The sequence below is a fragment of the Callospermophilus lateralis genome, chromosome 3 (assembly GCF_048772815.1).
Source record: "Callospermophilus lateralis isolate mCalLat2 chromosome 3, mCalLat2.hap1, whole genome shotgun sequence".
Lineage (NCBI taxonomy): Eukaryota > Metazoa > Chordata > Mammalia > Rodentia > Sciuridae > Callospermophilus > Callospermophilus lateralis.
In genome coordinates, this window is record NC_135307.1 from 78,317,442 (window position 1) to 78,335,485 (window position 18,044).

Below are 18,044 nucleotides of genomic sequence, written 5' to 3' on the forward strand. Positions count from 1 at the left end.
TGTCTGACCTGTTGAGGTGGCAGAGATAGTAAGAACCACAGAAATATTTATATAGTTTTCTTCTTCTTGGAAAAGAGATATATTTTTATCTTCTTTAACTTGAGTTTGTGGTATTACCATCTTCTCTTTAGAAAGATGAATTGTTCTTTCCTCTTGTCTTCCTTCCTTCTTAGTTACTCAATAAATATGTATTTACACATTGTTATTGTCAGGCACTGTTCTAGAAAATAAGGAAAGAATGATGAATAAAACAAGCAAAATCTGATCTTATTGAGCTCAGGTCAAATACCTTCTGTTCATAGCAACTTCGAACAGTATGTTGGTGACTAGAATTTCTAAATACAGAGAGATTAGTTATTTGAATTTGATTGGAAGAGATTTGAGATTTATCTTGGAACTTTATTTGCATAGCATATACACTGTTTTACTTAAAGTGTCTCCCAGACCAAGAGCATATCCTATGCTGGCTGCCTGCTCCAGTTCTACTTCTTCTCCATGTGTGCTGCTGAGGGCTTATTTCTGTCAGTGATGTGTTTTGATCGATTTCTTGCTATTTGTGGCAACTACTTCATGGAGAGCTTATACAGATTATGGGTTAGATGCTAACATCCCTCCACCTTTATTCTGATGCTGGTCATGGACAAATAACAAAGAATGTAACAAAAACAATTTTATTGTTATCTGAGACGGCAATATTATAATCAGCTGAAAAGAATAACAAAAGTTTTGTGAAGAAAAAATAGATCTTGGCAAAGATAGAATTTCCAAAGCCAATGATGAAGGAAAAACATTACTACATCATAATAACATGTGGAAAGATTTGGATGGAGACACACACACACACACACACACACACAGAGAGAGAGAGAGAGAGAGAGAGAGAGAGAGAGAGATCCAAAAGATAAAAGTTAGAGTACCTTCAAAAGAATTGTTGAATAGAGGTAACAGAGGTAGGGCCATAGGACATACTGCCAGTTCTGACTAGTTCAAGCTTATTTTGCTGATTAAGGAAAAAAAAAAAAAACTAGAGGTAAACTACTGAAAGAGTAAAATTACCAAAGCTTTAGGAAACAGCAGTTTTCAGGACCACTTGGTACAGGCTAATGAAATTAGCAGGAAACTATTTGAAAGCTATTACAGTAGTCCCAGGAAAAAAGTGTAAAGAGCTTGGCACCGGGTGAAATGTATAGAAACAAACCAGGACTGAACTCAGAAGAAGTGCAAAGATAGAAATCTAATCTCCCTTCTTTTAAATCACCAGCGGTTATTACATACCCCTCAAGGGGCAGAGAAGAACAGGGGAAACGCAAGGCTTCGCTTTCCATGAGCCACAGATTTCACTCTACCTGAGATTCCCCACAGGAAGGAGGAAATGGATTCCCCACAGGAAGGAGGAAGTCACTCCCTGCACAATAGCCCCACTCTGTGGACAACGTACTCCCATCTTGCTCTGGCATTTGGGTACCTCTCAGATCCCAACAGATGATGCACAGCTCACTGTTTTGAATATAAATGTTAATATTTCTTGAAATAAACTACTATTTACAAAGTTTTCCTCCCCTGCACACCACACAGTAGTTGGAGGTAGACTATGCTATGATCTGTGTGAAAGAGAAGTGTAAGCCAGAGGGTTACTCATCTAAATTATTGCCATAGTCTTTTCTCATTTTCCTCTGGTAGGACTATGATCTTTTGGAAGATGACCTGAAAAAGCAAACAACAATTTATCCAAAAAAAATTCTTAATTCTCTGTCTTAATAAGGTTTATATAATAGGAAAGCTGTTTGTAAAGAATAATCCGGGAAATTTATGCTCCTTTTTCATTCAACATACAAAGCAAAATGGACAGTGAGACATGATAAAGACATTGCTGCTCATGGTCTGTTACCACACCCATCCCCACAGAGCTTAAATGCAGCCCAGCAATGTGAAGGATCAGTCCCTCAGAAAATTTCTTCAAAAGGTTCACTCATAGACAAAAACATGCCACAAATCTCTCTATTCCCCATACTTATCCCTAGACTCTGAGGCCCTATTTCGGGAGACCCAAATCCTGAGAGCTGTAGGAACAATTAATGTGTATGATACATACCTGTGTTTCTTTTCTGTAATTATTGCACTTGAGATAAAAGCTACATGGATATGCATACATGCATATGTGTTAGCACATTCACACATATTCCAGGCTGTCAGAACAGTTGTGTTCCTTCCAGAGTTTCCTCTTCTAATCTTAATAAATCACCTTTTACAATGAAGCCCTGGATTTGATCCATAGTACCACAAAAAAAAAATTAAAAAAAAATTACCTCCTATATAACAAAATATTTCTGACATGAGATGTACACCATTATATTCAAACATTAATTAATCTTAAAAACCTAAACCTAGAGTTTTCCATTCATGTTGCCCAAATGTCAGTTTAAAGTGCTCGTCCACTAAATCCAGAATGATTCTGATTCCCACATATCCAGAGCTACCAACCTCCATTCCTTAGAAACTCTTAATCATCACATATAGATAAAAATAGATATTAGTCAAACAAGAAGTTAAGACATCAGTTGTGGGACAGACAAAAATCAATATTTTCTTCAAATCTACATCAGCTTTCTATGCACCCTATGGAGTTAGATGATCATTTGCCTGAGTTCTTTTTTTCCCTCATTTTTTATTGGTACATTACAATTGTACATAATGGTGGGATTTGTTGTTACATATTCATACATGCACCCAATCTAATAATATAATTTGGTCAATATAATTTCTCAATATTTTCCTTTTTCCTCCCCTCCTCCCCTTAATCCCTTTCCTATATTCTACTAATCTTTCCTTGATCGATTTTCATGAGATTCTCCCCAACTTTGTTTTCCTTTTTCCTCTTTAGCTTTCACATATGAGGAAAAACATAGAACCCTTGACCTTCTGAGTTTGGCTTATTTCACTTATTATAATATTCTCAAGTTCCATTTACTTTCTCACAAATGACATAAATTTCATTTTTCTTTATGAACTGAATAAAATTTCATTATGTATACATACCATATTTACTTTTTTCCATTCATCTATTGATGGACTCCAAGGCTGGTTCCATAGTTCAGCTGTTGGGCATTGTGTTGCTGTAAACATGGATATGCATGTATCACTCTAATATGATGACTTTAATCCCTTAGGATAAATACTGGAGAGTACTATAGCTGGGTCACATGGTGCTTCCTTTCCTAGTCTTTTGAGGAACCTCCACACTCATTTCCATAGTGGTTATACTAATTTACAGTTCCACCAACAGTGTTAAAAGTGTTTTTTCTCCACATCCTCTCCATCATTTATTACTGTTTATATCTTTGACGGGTGCCTTTCTGACTAGAGTGAGATGAAATCTCAGTGTAGTTTTAATTTGAATTTCCCTAATTGCTAATGATGTTGAATGTTTTTTCATTTTTGTTGGTAATTTGTATTTCTTCCTTTGAGAAATATTTGTTCAATTCATTTGCTCGTTTATTAATTGGGATTTTTCTTTTGTTGTTGTTGTTGTTTCTTGTTTTAGTTCTTTGTATATCCTAGATATTAATTGTGTCAGAAGAATAGAAATGAAAGATTTTGTTCCATTCTGTACGTTCTTTCTTACAATCTTGTTTTCTTTGCTGTTCAAAGTTTTTTTTTTTTAATTTGATGCTATCCCATTTATTAACTCTTGACATTATTTCCTGAGCCTCAGGGGTTCTATTGAGAAAGTCATTACCTGAACCTATATACTGGAGTGTTGATTTTACATTTTCTTCTAAAAGTTGCATAGTTTTCTGGTATAATTCCTAGGTCTTTGATTAATGTTGAATTGATTTTTATATAGGGTGAAAGATAAGGGTCTGGTTTCATTCTTTTGCATGTGGAAAACCAGCTTCCCCAGAACCATTTTAAAAAATGGCTATATTTCTCCAATGCTTGTCTTTAGAATCTTGGTCAAGAATCATATGTCCTGTGCCTGAGTTCTAGATCACTGATTGTAATTAGAATTGATGTTTGGCACCACAATCCTTACCCATGCAACAGCCTCAATAATTTCTGATACAACTGAGCCACAGTAGTGCTAGAATTCACTTATCAAAGACAATGAAGCCAAAATAGGGCCAAATATAAAGGGTCCAAGCTCAAGAATCACCAGTTTAAGAACCTGCCATCAGGAACACTCATTTGTATTTTAAGTGAACAATAAATAAACCTCTTTCATGTTTGATTTACTTTTTTGGGGAAAAAAAGTTAGTTGCAGAAAAACAATGTTGACTGGTTACATCAAATTTGAACATTTTGATTTAAAGAAAACAATCTGTAAATGGCTGTATTGACAAGTAATTTTTGGTGTTTATTGCCTTCAAAGATCTTATTGTAAAATTATTGGAAGAGGAAGAGAGTTGGGGTTGTGGCTCAGTGGTAGAGCACTTGCCTAGCATGTATGAGGCATTAGGTTTCATTCTCAGCACCACATATAAATAAACAAATAAAATAAGTATTCATCAACAACTAATAAAAAATAAATAATTTTTTTAAAAAAGAGGTCTTTAAAAAATTATAGGAAGAATTAAGGAAATAATTTTTATAGAGACTGAGCACTTACCTGGAGGAAATAGAAAGTGAATGTCAGTAAATACATTTACCAATAAATCACCATTAGGTCTTATTCAGATATAATTTGTTTTAAAAACTATAATATTATAACTTTCTGTATTTAAGAAAGCTTCATCATTCTTCCTTTAGTTTAAACTAAAACCTGAAAAGCAGACATAAAAAAAAAAAACTTTATACAGTGGTCAATAGTGTGAAATGGTGGTGGGGTAATGCAAAGGGTTAGAGATGAGCTCCTTAGAGGACATTGAATCAAATGGGCATAGCTACAGAAAAAAAAAATTTATAAAGAACTGTCCACCCCAACCCCATTCAATTAACAGCAGTAAGAAAGGAACTGTAAGCCCAGCTGCAGGAAGTTGGACCCAGGCTAATTTCAAAAGCTCATAAAGCCTGAAATGGTAAGTAGAGTAAAATTTTTATTAAAGTCAGTCACAGAAAATAAAAAGTTATAAATAAAGTTTAATTAAAATGTAGAGTGCTTAAATTTTCTTTTATATATATCACTTTATTAGATGTTATAGAATTAAGTTAGATCTATTAACAGAAACTCTTTTTAATTTTGTATTTGTTCTTTTTAATTATACATGACAGTAGAGTGTATTTTGACACATTATATATACATGGAGTATAACTTCCCATTCTTGTGGTTGTACATGGTGTGAAGTTATACTGGTCGTGTATTTGTATACGAACATAGAAAGTAATATCTGATTCATCCTACTGTCTTTCCTATTCCCATCACTTTCTTTTCCCTTTATTGTCCTTTGTCTAATACAATGAATTTCTATTCTTCTCTTCCCCCATCCTTATTTTTTGTTAGCACTTGCATATCAGAGAGAACTTTTGGCTTTTGGTATTTTGAGAATTGGCTTATTTCACTTAGTATGATAGTCTCCAGTTCCATATATTTTCTGGCAAATGCCATAATTTTATTCTTCTTTATGTCTGAATAATATTCTATTGTGAATATATTTATCCATTCATCTGTTGAAGGGCACCCAGGATGGTCCATAACTTAGCTATTGTGAATTGAGCTGCTATAAACATTGATGCATCACTATAATATGCTGATTTTAAGTCCTTCAAATATAATCCAAGGAGTGTGGTAACTGGGTCAAATGGTGGTTCCATTTCAAGTTTTCTGGGGAATCTCCATACTGCTTTCCAGAGTGGTTGCACCAATTTGCAGTCCCACCAGCAATGTATGATTGTACCTTTTTCCCCCACATCCTCGCCAACACTTAACATTGCTTGTATTCTTGATAATTGCCATTCTGACTGGAGTAAGATGAAATCTTAGTTTTGATTTGCATTTTTATAATTGCTAGAGATGATGAACATTTTTTCATATACTTGTTGACTGATCATATTTCTTTTTCTTTGAATTACCTGTTCAGTTCCTTCTCCCATTTATCGATTGGGTTATTGGTGGGGGGATAAGCTTTTTGAGTTGTTGTATATCCTGTATATTCTCTATCTGAGGTACAGGTGGCAAAGATTTTCTCCCATATTTGTAAGCTCTCTCTTCACACAGAACCAAATTCTTAAAATATTATCTAATTGCTCTATTTCACCTATTTTGGGGTCTATAGCATGAATTCCTAACCACCATGGCTTCGCACATGCTGCTCTTTCTGCCAGTCATTTTCTTTCCTTGCAAATAGAAGCTCAATGTCCTTCAGCAGACCACATGCTGGCTTTTAAAACTCCCATGTGGAAATTACATATTACAGTCACCCACACAACTCTGGGCAATTGGGTGTAATCTTTTAACTACCCCAACTTCAAGGTGTCAGGGAGATACTGGTTCATGTTGCAAAATACTGATAAACAGACTAAACTAATAGACTAACAGACTAACAACTACTTCAATCTTTCTTTAAAGCCCCTCCTTTTCTTATGCAATTCAATATTTCTTAAAATAATATGAAAAAATACAAGTGTAAATTTATTATAATACTTTAGCTTTTTTATGCAAAGGTCCTTTTAACTTAAAAAGCTATAAGGACCATGGGTTCTCATTTTGTATCTAATTAATTTTTTTAAATGAACAAATTTTCTATAGGAAAAAAATGCAACTGAAAAATATAAGTACTTTATACAACCTGCTCCAGAACACTTCTTCCTGGAAAAGGGTCATGTATGTTCTCAAGACCATTGTTAAAGTTTTGACAAAGTTTTAACTTGCTCCCAGAAAGATTTTGCCAAATTTTATTTCTTCCTTTTTATTTTTTTTTTACTAATGTTTCCATCCTTGAATCATTGTGTTTCACAAATACATTGCTGTACCATTCAGAGTTTGGTAAAGGAAACATAAATGATATTTTTAGCAGAAAGAAATTTAGCACAGGGAATTAAATGCTTGATTAAATCCTTTTATTTTTTAACTAACAGTCGTCACTAAAGATGTAACAAATTTTATGACCTTGAGATCATTTACAGTCTCTCAATATCTTATTGTAGATTCTTCAAACTGTCCTGTCTTAGTATTTGATGATATTTTTCACATATGTCATCATTCCTTCATTCAATCATTCAGTCAAATGTTTGTTGAACCATCCTCTTCACAAGACACTTTTCCATCCACTGTTAATATCATAGAATACAAATTTCTCCCCAAATGTAATTTATTTAGTGAGCTGGGAAACCACAGAAAATTTGAGATTATATGATGGGTTCCATAGTAGATATGATGCTTCACTTTTAAGCAGAAGCATCTAGACAAAGTTGGAAATGAGGTTCAAGCTCAGAAGAGGGTAATGAATTTATTAAATATTAGAAGTTTTAGAATAGAAAGGGTATTTGAACTTAGAGCCAGACTTCCTAAGGAACACACCCAAGAAAAGAGAAAAAAGTCTGATGTCAGGTCATCAGCAATGCTATAAAAAACAAAGAAATATATAGGGAATAAGTACAGGATCACAAAAAAGCAAAGTGAGGAAAGGAAAGGACAGAGGAAAACAGATGAATGCACTAATATAAAAGCAAAGAAAATGGAGTTTTCTTTGTATTTTTTTTTTGAGAAAGTGGTCAACCTGGTCCAATACTATTAAGAAGTCCAACAAAATAAGAAATCACAGTTTAAAATTTATTTAACCACAAAAAAGTTGTGAAGGAGGGCAGAATGTTGCAAGTTGAAGAGTGAATGACACTGGGAAGCAGAACAGGTATAGACCACAGGGTTGTCTCCAAAGAAAACGAGAGAGAGAGAGACTAGGAACTGAAGGGGTTGCTCATTTAGGAAGGGGTATTAGGTGTTTGGTTTTCATTTTCTATGACAAAAGGACTAAGCAATCAATAGGGAAAGGGGCCTAAAGGTAAAGTACATCTAGGTGAAGGCCAAGGACAGGCCCCTGTGAAGAGATTCAATTTGAACAGGGGATTAAAATTACTTTTATTGTTATAGGGAAAAACCAAAGAAATATGAAGTCAGATCTCTTTTTGCCCTAATGTGTTCAAATCAGCAATAACTATCTCACCTGTCACCTATTATTGGAGATGTGTTAAAGTCAGAAACACAGTAGTACATTGATTCTGTCCCCCAAAGCCTTCTTATATTTAAGTAATCCATCCACATAGAAAAAATAATAATAGCAATCTATAATAATTATTTATTTACAATAGCATTATAAATACTATACAATAAATTAATAAATATACTATATAATAAATTAAAAATGACATTTTATGATAAATAATAAAAATAACTTTTCCATCCCAAGAAACTCAATCCTCCTCAAGAGAACCACTATTACTAGTTTAAAGAGAAAAATATTTACACTTACAAATATATGTATAAACACATTTTTATAAAAATGACAGCACACCAATCTTGCTTACTAAAAGTACTTTACTTAGTTCACTTGGTACTATCTCTTAAACATTGTTGCTCATCAGGATGTGTATATTTAATCTCAATTCTTCTTAAGAGCTATGTCATTTTCCACTCTCTGGGAATACACACCAGGATTTATTTAATCAGTCACTTATTAATGGACTATTATTTGCTTCTAGGATCCAATTATAACAAACATTGTTGAAAGATTATAAGTGTACATAGAAGTTTGAAAAATATACAAGAATATCTGAAAGTGAAAGTGTTGAGTAGAAAAACGTGAACATTTTAAATTTTGCTCAATGTAGCCACATTTCCCTCAAAAGAGATTTCACTGTTTTCTTTATTATTGTTGTTTATTATTGTTTTCTCTCTATCCTCAGCAAGAAAGCCTGGCTCTTCACATATGCTGCTGATAGTTCAGATTCTTCATCTGACATGACCCATGTCTGCTCTTCAGCTCTCTGTTATGCAAAGCTGATGACTACAAGAAAAAAAACATCTGGTGGGAAGGCCTGCACCTACTATCCACAGCCATTATTGAACCCCCCTAGACCCCTCATTGTTTTAATAAGGGCATATGATGGATATAGGATCCTTCAGAATTCACTGGATCTGTAGCCAAACAAGGTCATTGCCATAGAACTTCCACCACATCTTTCAAATCACACCTTGGCTGGGGAATTTTCATGTTCTGATTTCTTGGGATGGGCTCTACAACCTAGTATATGGTTTTTTTTTCTACATTTAATTACAATGAGTGTAGTACATTTAATTACATACTGTTTCTCTGGCTCATAAAAGCTATATGACATTTAACACAGACTTTGTCATAATTCTATAAACAATTGGGGAAAGTCCCCAAGGAAGTATGCTATCAGCACAGGGCCTGAGTAAGGAAATTATTATTGGTGTTATTATTATTTTTAAGTTGTATTCAGATGCCAAATACGTGGTAGAATTGTTATACTCTTTGGGGATGTAAGACTTATTAAAAGCCCAAAAGTTTGGTTTGGACACATACAACAAAAAACAAAATATGATTATAATTGATTATCTACCCAAGTGAAATAGCAGGCCATTAATTAGTTTTAAATTCTGGTCACATTAGTTTAAACAGAGATTTCCTGCCATGATCTTCTAAGACCATGAGAGACTGGAAGTATGCCCAAGGGGAACTGTGGAATTCTCAAAGGATCCTGATAATACAATTAATTTTAATTCACCTTCTTCTTAAAGTTAATTGGAGAGCTTACAACACATTAGAGGAAAAGAGAAGGAGCTTAATTCTGGCATCAAATAATTCAACAGCCCAGAACCTCAGCCTAAAGATAACAAATTTTCAAAAATGCAGATTTTATTATATCACTTTCTTATATTCAGTCCTCAAGTGTTGGTTCTCCCCTGTAGAATCCAGGTCTACCTTGCTAGCATAGATATGTAAGTTCCTACATTCCTAATGTCATCTCCTTTCAGGATTCCACATGCATTCTGAAGTAGGACAGAAGAGGCTGGACATCTGAGGAATTTTCAAGAAGCAGATTTATTGGCTGCAGATGGACGGTCCAAAGTGTGGCTCATGCCGGAAACATTCTCTGGACTGAGATTTTGGAAATTCTTTGAATTTTATACCCAGTTGTGTCAGGAGGGGTGGCAAGAGCTTGGAGGTTCACATAACAAGTGCTCTCTGTTCTATCCCCTAGATCAGATACAGGTTTCACAAAATTTTTATCAAAAAAAAAAAAAACAGAGATAAAGGGCTGGGGATGTGGCTCAAGTGGTAGCGCGCTCGCCTGGCATGTGTGCTGCCCAGGTTCGATCCTCAGCACCACATACAAACAAAGATGTTGTGTCCACCGAAAACTAAAAAATAAATATTAAAAATTCTCTCTCTCTCTCCCTCTCTCTCTCTCACTCTCTCTTTAAAAAAACAGAGATAATATATTTTTGTACAACAAGTTTGAAGACTCAGCTCTTCACCCCTTTTGTGTACAAACCTGGCATTTACAAGAAAGAGACAGCTTCAAACCACAATGACTTCTGCAGACATCCCACCTGCTGATACTCTGTAAATCTTTCTGACAAGAGGGAAGCTTATTTATGGCAAGGGTCCTCTGGGTGAGGCTCTCTGACCTGTTCCAATTCTACACACATTTGGGCATAGGGCCCACTGTATATTGCTCCTTCTACAGGTACTAATACCATCTTCCCCCACCCTCCCTGCCTTCTATCAGAACAACTTTGGCACTCAAAGCTGAGCTCAAATATCAGCTTCTTGGGTTGGGGATGTATCTCAGTTGTAATATGTTATTCATTTACAATGAATTCAATTCATTCAATTCCCTGTACTTAAAAAAAATCAGCTTCTGTGAAACATTCTCTGACATTTAACACCCACCCTCTACTCTTAGTATGAACTTCTCTGTGCTTCTATGGTACCATATACTTTCCTCTCTTAGCATCTACTTTGATTATTATTAACACATCTTTACTTTCATAAGCCAGAAGTTTCTTAAAAAAATTTTTTTTAAAAAAGTGATCAATACCAACTATACCACTTGGTACATGACTGGAGTTTAAGAAGTTTTGACTGCTCAGGAGTTTCATGTTTAAAAACACAAATCTACTGATCTACATCCCACCATGAATGAGATGGAAGAGTAGGCCATAGAACTCTGTCAGCTCCCAGTGAAGCTCCTTTCCTTTCCCATCCTCTCAACCTTTCTTTGTCCCTATGACAATCTTCTGGGGAAAGCATCAATCCAAATTCCATTGTGCACCTTTCCTCAAGGTGGCCTGATCTTACTCTATTGAAAGTAGGAAAATATTTTTCTGGTTCCTTTTGGTGCTTACAGGATTTTATTCCTCCCTCCTCTATAAAAACCATGTTTTAAAGTTTAATCATCCTTTGGAATAAAAAGGCAGAAGGAGAATGAAGGACACACAGTAAGTCATATAATCAAGATTATTTATGAAAGCTCTCATTATACTAAGCCTACCTCACCATTCTCCCATTCTCCAAGGATAACCTAAGATGCCTCAGAGGTGCACTAACATGGTCTAGTCACATGTATGGCTACTGTGCTCTCAAATTGTGACTAGTCCAACTTGACATGTGCTCTAAGTATAAAATTTACAACGAATTCCCAAGACATTGTGAAAAAAAATGAATGCAAACTAACTTTGGAATAATTTGGTGTTGATAACATGTCAAAATGATATTTTGATGTATTGAACTAATAGATGATTCAAATTAATTTCAGGATATTTTTTTAATTTTTTCTGTGGTATCTAGGAGATTTTAAATGACATGTATTGCTTGCATTGGGCCTCACTTAATATTCTCCTGGGCAGTTCTGCTTTAGCCTTCATATGTCCTTAACCTAGAGGCAGGGGCTGGCTCTCCTCCCACTTAAGCCCAGATACATCAGATTGTTGCCCACAGTGGAGGAGGCTATGGATCCAAGACAGATCCAGCCTGCTCAACCAGGCAGTGTTTCTGAGCTTCAGAGACTCTACCTTTCAGACCTGAAGAATGAACAACACTGGCCAGTCTTCAGCAAATTTGTTCATGTTCCAAGAGTTGAAACACCTTTGTAGACTTGATCTTACATTTTAATCCCAGGACCCAAAATGACTCCTTTCCTTCATTTTACCCCTGGTAGTAGTACATCTAACAATTTTGTGCAATGGAATAAAATAAACTGCCTTAGATAGAGGCCTCCGAGGAGGGCAGATGGCTGCCTCATTGAAGACTTTCTCTCTGTCATCAGAAAGCAAAGCAAAGAGACACCAAGGAGGGCAGAATGCTGCTGGAGTTGGGAAGAAAGAAGCATTCAAGATCTGATGAGAAGACTCTGCCTTTTTTTACCTTTTTTTATTGAGGAAAATCCATAACAGCAACAGCAGGAAGGAAAAAGTGAGCACACACAGACAAGATTACAGCTGTGGAGGCTACTAGAGAAGAGTAAAGTAGACATGTTAATAAAATAATAATCCCAAACGATTGATGTTGGTAATGTATTTTGATTTTACAAACATAGTACATGAGATCTCTTATTTGATCCACATAAAACAACAATAAATACCCTTTTAAAATATGAGTATGACAAAATTACATACAAGAGGAAGTGAGGGGAAAGGGGGAAAATTATAAGGGGGAGAAATGAATTACAGTAGAGGGGGTAGAGAGAGAAGAGGGGAGGGGAGGGGAGGGGAGGGGGGGAGGGGGGATAGTAGAGGATAGGAAAGGCAGCAGAATACATTAGACACCAGAATGGCAATATGTAAATCAATGGTTGTGCAACTGATGTGATTCTGCAATCTGTATACAGGGTAAAAATGGGAGTTCATATCCCACTTGAATCAAAGTATGAAATATGATATATCAAGAACTATGTAATGTTTTGAACAACCAACAATAAAAATTAATTTAAAAAAAATAAAATATGAGTATGAGAGTTTACTTGCTAAAGTGAAACCAGAAGGCAATCATAATTTTTTTTTGCTATGAATCAGATTTTTAGCATAAATCTACCAGAAGATAAGTGAATAAGGAGGAATATGGCAAAAATAACTTTTTCGTTTGAATTTATACAGATCTCCTTGAATAACCAAAACAGGTTTTTTTCTTTAAAAATTAGCACTTTTGTCTCTTTTTCTTCCTGGCTTCCTGAGGATTGGCCCCAACATGAATGATACAGTAACTATCTAGACCAGGAAGTACATGACCAACTGACTACTTCAAAGGAAAGAAATGGTCTTTGATGTCTTCCACCCTGGGAAGGCAGCAGTACCTAAGACAGAAATTCAGAGGAAGCTAGCCAAAATGTACAAAACCCACCAGATGTTACCTTCATGTTTGGATTTAGAACTCATTTTGGAGATTGCAAAACAACTGGCTTTGACATGATTTATGTTTCCTTGAATTTTTCAAAGAAAAACAAACCTAAATATAGACTGGCAAGACATGACTTGTATGATAAGAAAAAGACAACAAGAAAACAGCAAAAGGAACATAAGAACAGAATTAAAAAGTTCAGCAGGACTTCAAAGGAAAATATTGGTGCTGGTAAAAAGCTAAAGGAGGGAAGATTCTTTTATTTTTAATAATTAATTATTTTTTATTGATTGATTGGTTTTTAAAAAATGACAGAATAATGCATTACAATTCTTATTACACTTATATAGCACAATTTTTCATAACTCTGGCTATATATAAAGTATATTGACACCAATTTTTGTCTTCATACATGTACTTTGGATAATGATGTCCATCACATTCCACCATTCTTGCTAATCTTCTGCCCCCTCCTTTCCTTCCCACCCTTCTGCCCTATCTAGAATTCATCTATTCCTCCCATGCTCCCCCTCCCTAGCCCACTATGAGTCAGCCTCTAAAGGAGGGAAGATTCTGCGATGACTTTGTATTCAGTAACTGAAAATTTTTCACGAGAGGATTAATAAACTGTAAAAACTTCAAAAAGTAAAAATCAACACTTTTTTCTTTATGGAAACAATAGGAATAGGATCATCATTTAAAATTCAAAAAGAAGTAAAAAAACACTGGTGTTCATACTTCTCATCAATAACTAATGTATTTTGAGGCAATTATTGTTAATAATAAGTTATATTTATTGAGGGCCAGGCACTACTATAAATGCTTTCATGTATTAACTCATTTAATGCCAAATACTTTATGATATAGAAATGATATTAGGATAGTCTCCAATTGAAGTTGGGAAAACAGACTAAAATCAATTTGAGTAATTTGCCTAAAGTCAGTCAATAAGAGATAAAGACAAGTTTTGAAATTAAGTAAGCAGTCTGAATCTAGGGTTTTTATCTGTTTGATCTATAGCTTTTTTTCCTATGTATATTTTTCTGAGAATGAGATTAAACTTACACAGTTCTATTCTTTATATTACTTGAAAGCATCATATTTATTGCTGACTTTTTCTTTGTTTATGAGAGTAGTGTCATAATTATCATGTCACTACTAATCATAGACTTGTTTATATTATAAATGCCACAATTCTCAGCCACCCTCATAATTCAGTACTCTTGTCATGAAATTAGATATTAGGATATAGTAAAGTTGCATGTGTTTGGATTAATTTGCTATTCTATCCACTATGGCCAGGTGAGGACATTATTTTATGGCTGACCAGTGTAAGGGTAAATACAAAGAGACACAGAGACAAGATACAGAGGCAGGAAAGATGGCAGAATGGCAGAGAGGCCAAACTGCCAAGCTTTATTTATATCGATAGGTTACTTTAGGTCATTAGTGCCATAACTACATTATTTTTTGGTGTTTTTATTCCCAGGAGCTGAGTGTCTGAGATCAAGATCCAGGCTGATAAGACTCAAGCACAGAGCCTCTGCACAAAGGACATTACCATAGCATCTAGATACTGCACCTTTATTAGTTTTCTTACTAGCTTCTAGGAGAAACTGCAGGGCATTCTAAGGGTAGGAAACAGAGTGCCGGTTACCCACCCCACACCCACTCCCGGAAGTCTGCTCACCAGAGGAACATTTCCCTGTATATTTCCACAGTCCGAATCCCTACAGACCAGTTACCAAAAGACCATCAAAACCACTTTAACTTCTCAGGACCTGCTTTGCTACTTATCAAGACATCTTCAAAGTCACCAAATGACCATGATTCCAGCTGTAGTCTTTAATATTTTTACGTTTGTATTTCTTCACACTAAGTTATTCCATAATATTCTGACATACGAAAAAATAAAAGAATGGCAAGAAAAGTAGGAGTCTGGGTTTGCAGACTAAATGTACTTTTGTATCCTCTTTATGTTATGCATGTAATTCATTTTTTAAACTCTATGTAATTCATAAGTTATGTCTGCTGCTGTCTTCAATATATTTTTTGTATTGATCAAGAAGTTTTGTGAGCATATTCTTGCCTCTCTTGGGCACCTCAACTCCACCTTATCATTTCCCTAAGAATATCAAGGTGTTATATATGAAAAATAGATAATACATCAATTATCAGATTTTTCTGCAAAACTTTTTCATATTACTTCCTATGGCTGAATATTCAGAAGTAAAATTATTATGTCAAGTGTATTTTGATACATTGTACCATCACTTTAAAAATAACTGCTCCAATTTGTTCTTTTACCAGCATACACATACATTTTTATCTTTTTAACTGACACATAAAAATTATACATATTTATAAGATACCATGTGATATTTCAGTATGTTTGTACATGGTGTAATATTTAAATATGGGTAAAACATGTCTTCTCAGATATTGATTATTTCTTTGTGGTGAAAAATTCCAAAAAATCTTTCCATTAGCATTTTTATTTGAAATATACATTATCATTATCTATAGTTTATCTACTGTGCAGTAGAACACCAAAAGTTATTTCTTCTAACTTAGTATTTGTTTACCAGGCTCTCTTCATTCCTCCCTCCTTCCTGTTCTTCCCAGTCTCTTACATCCACCATTCTAACCTTATTTTCTAGATCAATATTTTAAAATTTCATGTATATGTGAGATCATGCAGTATTTTATTTTTGTGCCTTTCTTATTTCACTTAACATGTATTTCAGTTATTAGATAAAAAATATTTAATTCTTGTTCAAAATTTCAGCTTTTTATTGCTAATGAAGTTGTATTTTATTAATGCTTAAGAATTTATATTTCTACTTATGTAGTTTTCCCTATACTTTCTGCCAGTTTATTTATAGAGAAATATATTTATTTTGTTGATGAAAGTAACTCTAATGGTGTGAGATATATTTAAGTTGGTTCAGTCAATATGCTTCTCATTTCCCTCTGATAGAAGCTGGACAACTAAAATTCTTCTTCTAGACTCCTGCAGTTAGAGAAGGCCATGTGTTGCAATTCTAGCCCAGGAGATGTAAGCAGGCCCTCCCTATGCTGGATTGCTATTGTTTTCTTTCTGCCTGTATGATGGTTGGAGTTGCAATAGTTATTAATAGACATGCAGAACAGAACGGTGGGGGTAAAAAAGAGCAAAACAGCTGGTCTCTTGTTAATATAACTGAGTCACACTATCAGAAATGCACTACCTGACTTCTTGTTGCATGGTCAATACCCTTGAAGCAAACTCCACTTTTTTATTGGGGTTTTCTTTATTCCAGGTGAAAGTCAATCTGATAAGATAGATGTAAGCACTTTCTGAGTTACACTGACAGCACACATTCTCACAAATCATGAAATAACCTACCTTATGTAATCTCAGAAGAACGTTTTCCATTCTGATGTTGATGTACATGTTGATATTTTACTTTATGATTCCTCACATCACTTTTAAGGGAGAAAATTTCTCCCATTCAAAGTTCTATTTTGATTGTGTTATACACATTTGATTCTTAGGTATACCTAGAAAATTTTGATAAGTAGTTTGTAATTCTCTAGGAGTCTATGCAGCAGGGAAATATGTAGGGCCCATTAGATGGAATTGAAATACTGGATAAATATCATTGGTGCATTATTCTGGAAGATGGTATAGTTATCATCAATTCTCAACAGAATCTATAGTCAAGATGTCTTAAGGATATTATCTCATTGAAATTATACAGTTATTTATCTCATACTAGACAAAGGTGCCATAAACATACATGGAGAAAAGAGAGTTTTCAAAAAATGAAAACTGGAAATCCAAATATAGTAAAATGAACTTTGAAACCCTGTCTCTCATCCTGCTCAATACCCAACTCAAAGTAGATCAAGAACCTAGGCAGTAGATCAGAGACCCTGAGCCTACTAGAAGGAAAGGTAGGCCCAACTCTCCATCGTGTCATCTTAGGAACCAACATCCTCAATAAGACTCCTAAAGCACAAGAAGTAAAATCAAGAATCAATAAATGGTATGGTATCAAACTTAAAAGCTTCTTCACAGCAAAGGAAACAATTAAAAATGTGAACAGTTGGGCTGGGGATGTGGCTCAAGCGGTAACGTGCTCGCCTGGCATGCATGCGGCCCGGGTTCGATCCTCAGCACCACATACAAACAAAGATGTTGTGTCCACCAAAAACTAAAAAGTAAAAAAAAATTAAAATTCTCTCTCTCTCTCTCTTTCTCTCTCTCTCTCTCTCTCTCTCTCTCAAAAAAAAAAAAAAAGAAAAAGAAAAGAAAAAGAATGTGAACAGAGAGCCTAGAGAATGGGGGAAAATCTTTGCCACCTGAACCTCAGATAGAGCATTAATCTCCTGGATATGCAAAGAACTCAAAAAACTTAACACCAAAAAAGTCAAATAACACAATAAATAAATGGGCAAGTGAACTGAACAGATATTTCACAAAAGAAGAAATTATAATTTTTCAATTAAAAATATTAGCATACTCAAACCAAAAAAAAAAAAAGAATACACAATTGTGGACTTCAGTTAGTTCTCAGCAGGTTAGATTCTGATGAAGAACAAAAATCAAATCTATGATAACATTCCATTTCAAGGAATTCTAAGAAACCATTTATTCTATGTTTTATACCTTTTTTTAACTTTTAAGCATAATTTTTCTTTATTCTTTACAAGTGGACTCAAAAAGAATTTTACCTCACCCAGATGTCTCCCATTTGGGAACAATTT

General features: G+C 34.6%; 1 pseudogene; it reads left to right on the forward strand.

The window, feature by feature from the left end:
- The first annotated feature begins 13,142 nt into the window (after positions 1-13,142).
- LOC143394674 (small ribosomal subunit protein eS24 pseudogene) lies at positions 13,143-13,561 on the forward strand (annotated as a pseudogene).
- Positions 13,562-18,044: the final 4,483 nt, after the last annotated feature.